Raw genomic sequence first — 4,687 nt, 5'->3', positions numbered from 1 at the left:
GCCGACTCGAACAAAGCTGATATGTCCGAGAACCTAAGTCTATACCTGTAATCTTAGATAACCCATGTATACGCCCATTACGGGGGAGTGTCTAATACATGTGTATAATGGACGTATTCACACCATCCCGTTTTGGCCATTTATGTAATTAGCATAAAGGGTAGTTGCCCTAAGTCGGTCACTATATATAGTGACCTTGTAACCTCTTTGTGAGGTTGGTTGTTGTATTATTGCTTTGTGAAATAAAGAGTCTTTTGTGTCTCTCTCTCTCTCTCTCTGTGCAACGACCTACATTCTGTCATACACAGGGAATAAACAGGAATCGAGTGCTTCAAGATCTTCCGCACTGACGACATTGCTTCCAACACCTCTTCCCACTCTATGGCCGCTAACTCCGCTAACCTGCGTTTCGCGGATCGGGGCGGGGGCGTGGGTTGGCTGGGCTATGGTGCCGGCAGGCCTCAGGGTGGGAATAGTACCGTAAGGTACTGTTGTATGATCGGCCTGAGCTTTTTTCCTGCCTGATACGCATGCAGGCCTTCCCGTAACGTCGGCCCTGTGATGACCCCCCAGTCGACCGCACGTCCTTCAAAGGTATCAATAATGATGCCCGCCTTCTGCTTGGGTATCCCATATGCGTTGACATGTACGCAACTGACCTCTAACAGGAACTTGGCAACTTCATGGAAGAAGGGATCTGGGATCTGCTTCGTTCTATAGGCCTTGGCGGAGGAGGAGTATGGGCCGAAATATCGCTGCAGTGCCTCTGCAGGAGGGATTTCGAAATGCCTTTCGCCTAGCGATGACAGGTCCAACTTTTTCCGGATGGAAGAGTTGGTGACCGTGTCGATGTTCAGTTTCCTGGCAATGTCCATGGCATCTGGGTGTGGGGGTGCGTCTGCGACCCGGATGTACCCATCCAGGCGTTTCTCCATGAGCCATCGGCGTAAGGCAGTAGAGATGAAGATCGGCATCGCCAGAGTAGGTTCATGGGAAGGAGACTGGTGGTTGCGGTGGGCTGGAGCTTTGTGATAGGATGGAGGAGAAGGTGAGGGGGAGGAGTGATGGGAGCGCTGATAGTTAGAAGGTGGGTTTCTTTTTTGTGCAGAAGATCTTCTATTTCCTTCTTTTTGTGGCTTAGGGTTCATTGGGTGGTGAGCCATCGTGGTGTCGCGTGTTCTTGAACTAGGAGTTTGTGCATGCATTTAGTCCTTTTAATAGTCGCTATCTTTTTCTTTTTTTTTTCTTTCCGTAATGGTTATATGCAGCCTATTTTTACATTATGGTACAAGTGGGGCTGCCCATTTACGCCGCGGGTTCTTCGGCTTTGTCCTGTTTGGCGGTGAATGGGTTAGGTGGCGTAGAGGCCAAGTAAGGTTTAAGACGAAACCCATTCACCTTTTGCCGTACTACTTCCCCGGCCAGTGTACCTAGTTGGAATGTGCCTTGTTCTGCTCCAATTATCCAGTATGGGCTGGTCCAGCGGAAGCGTAACTTCCTTGGCATATGGCCCATGCGGGTTTGGAAAACCAACACCGCCCAACCGATGACGAACTCCTTTTCTCTTGCGTTCCGATGTTGATCCACAAACGCTTTACGCCGTCGTTGTTCCTGCTCCAACACAACCATGTTGTGTACGCATTTTTCCCTGAGTTCAAGTAGCTGGTGGAGCCGTACCTCCTCCGACTTGGCTTCCGATAATCGGTCCCGTACCTGAATTCGCAAACTCGGTACCTGAAATTCGACCGGCATCACAACCTCCAACCCAAACGCTAGTCGAAACGGTGTTGACTGTATGCTTGTTTTGTAGCTGGTTTTGTACGCCCATAACGCACTCTGTAATTTGGTATCCCAGTCCGTTCTATTTTCATTGACGATTTTCTTCAAGATGGTCTGCAACATCTTGTTGGTGGATTCCACTAACCCATTCGCATGTGAATAATATGGCGTACTCTTTTTATGGACTACGACGTAATGATGTGTTAGTTCCCAAACCACCGTATTGAGAAAGTGACTCCCCTGGTCACTGATGAGCTCAATCAGACAGCCGAACCGGCACCAAATGTGCTCATAAAGGAATCTGGCTGTGACGGCCACCGTATTTTCACGTAGTGACTTTGCTTCTACCCACTTGGTGCAATAATCCGTAGCTACCAATATGTATTTATTGCCCATACGGGCTGCCGCCGGTGTGAAGGGGCCCACAAAATCCAATCCCCACTTTTGGAAGGGGTCTATCGGTAATACGGGCTGGTGTGGCATCCTTGCGCATTCCGCGGGCTGGCCCATCTGTTCACACAAATCACACTTTCTACAATACTCGGATGCGTCCTTTTGCGTTGTTGGCCACCATAGCCTGCCTGCCATACTTTCCGGGCTATAACATCGCCCGCATTGTCGTGAAGAAAACCGTCCACAAGCGGAATCGGTGCACCGGAGCATAGGAACCGGCTCTTCATGCACGCACGCCTTGTGTTGTACATAGGAGAGAATTAGGGACATGGGAGATCCTAGGTAGGTGGATTTAGTGGGTAGGAAGTAAAGGGGAAACGGCTCCTTCCTTGCCTATAAAAGGAGGGAGACGAGGAGGGCGAAGGGATCGCGGAGAGTCGAGGACGAAGTGCTGTCGGTTTGCGTGCGAAGGCTTCTCTCTCTCTCTCTGGTTTGCAAACTCCATAGCTTCCTTCTGTGCAGGTTTCGGGAGGCTCGCGCTGCTCTGAGGAACGCCCGAGTGCTTCCGGCAGCACCTCCAACCTACTCCTGTCTTTCTGTGCATTTACGAACAGGCATCGGCATCTGTTTGCCGGCTTGTTCGGTTGTAACCGACTTCGTGTTTTTGTTGCTTCCGTGTTCTTGTTGTTGTCTTTGTTAATACATACATACATTCGTGTCTCTCTGTGTCGCTGTCCCACTCGCGTCTTTGTGTCGAAGGGCCGTGTCCCTGTGAATCTACGCTCGCACGTAGTGGGTCTCTTGTCCTTTCTCTCTTGCTCTTCAGTACAGGACCCCTGAGGTCCCGCCTCATTCCAAGCATCCATGAGGAAAACCTCGACATCTTGGTGAACCCGACGTGAAGGAGGCGGCAGAAGAGCAGAAGATGAAGGGGTCGGATCTTGCAGAGGCCATGGCTTCGGCCATGGATCGGATATTGAGTGCACGCGAGGGCACCAGCGCCCTCGACAGAGCCATTGAGGCGGTCGTCGGTACGATCGGCCGGTTCAGCGGAAAGGATGCCACGAAGTATTTGGCGTCCTACGGGGCAGAAATGCTGATGCGGGACATTCCGGAAGAGAGGCGTCTTGCCGGGTTTCCTCGAGTGGCGATGCCGAGCATCCATGCAGAGGTGCTCGGGGTGCTGGCGGAGAGCCGTACCTGGGAGGAGTTTGAAGGCCGACTCCTAGAAAAATACGGGCTAGACGACGCGCTCCGGCTTTCGAAACGGGACTTCATGGAGTGGGTGGAGTCCCCCGGCAAGGGGAGAAACGCGTCGGCACTCCTCCGGGAGTACGAAGAACGCTTTGCGCACCTTTCGGCGCTTGACCGAACCGTTCTGGATACGAGTCGGGTCCTACTGTTCGTCAAGTCGGTGGACGAGCGGGACCGGGATCAAGTTGGCTCCTTGCTGGAAACCGAAGACGGGCTGACGACCGACTAGGCTGCGGTTAAGAGAGTCTGTGGCCGTTTCGACAAACGGCGAGAATGGGCTGATAACGGGGCGGCCAGTGCGGGCTCTGTCACAACAAGGAGGCTTGAACCGGCACTGCAAGGGCGAAGGGAAGAAACCCGGGAATGGCTCGGAACCGGTCCGGCTTCGACCGGCATGGTCAGTGGCTTGTCCGGAGGAGCAGCGCTGGAGGAGTTGATGCGGGCGATAAAGGATCTCCAGATCGCCCAGACTCGAAGGGAAGGCAGCTAACTGGCTTGTGACCGACGACCGGCAGCAGGGAACAAGTGCATGTGGTGCGACGAGGTCGGCCACATCCGGAAGGACTGCGGCGATTTCGCAGAAGCGTTGAGGAACCGGGTGGTGTACCTGTGGGAAGGCCGAGTGCACGCCGGCGACACTAGAAGGGCCCTAAACCGAAACGACGGACGAGGAGGTATGAAGAGACTGATGGAAGAGGCAGCGGCCCGACACGTGGAGGCCATCCACTACTCGGCGTCGGCCGGCATTCGGGTCGGGGGCAGCGAGGCCCGAAAGGAGGGCAAAGACGGATTCTGGTCGGCAATGCTGGAAGGTCTTGCCGGCGCATGGCTAAGGAAAGACGAAACGGACCGCGCTGAGAGACGGGTCCGGGAAATAACCGGGTGGAGTGATCCGGTCGAGGAGAAGACGGGCTTCGTAGAAGCCGCCTGCCGGAACTACGAGGCCCTGGTAGAAGACAAACGAGTGGGGAAAGCCGGAGCGACCGGGCCCTCACAATGATACGAGACTCGATTCGGGCAACGACGGAACGATGCCGGTGGGTCCAGCTCGCAAGATAACCCCAGGAAGGGCGGATACCGATTGGGGACGGAAATAGAAAGGACCACGGACCTACGAAAGGTCCTAGAAGAACGGATCCTCGACAGCAAAGTGGAGTTGTCATTACGGGAGGTGCTAGGGATCGCCAAGAAGGAGTTCCACGACTCCATTGTGGACTTGGTGAAACGGAAGAGGCTGTCGACGGAGACAGAACCGGAGAGA

The sequence above is a fragment of the Azolla caroliniana genome, unplaced genomic scaffold (genome assembly GCF_043228905.1).
Source record: "Azolla caroliniana isolate FFs.n. ecotype wild unplaced genomic scaffold, voAzoCaro1.0.p SCAF_15, whole genome shotgun sequence".
In the NCBI taxonomy this organism is placed as follows: domain Eukaryota; kingdom Viridiplantae; phylum Streptophyta; class Polypodiopsida; order Salviniales; family Salviniaceae; genus Azolla; species Azolla caroliniana.
The sequence above is the reverse complement of the archived record's forward strand: the minus strand, read 5'-3'. Positions refer to the sequence as shown.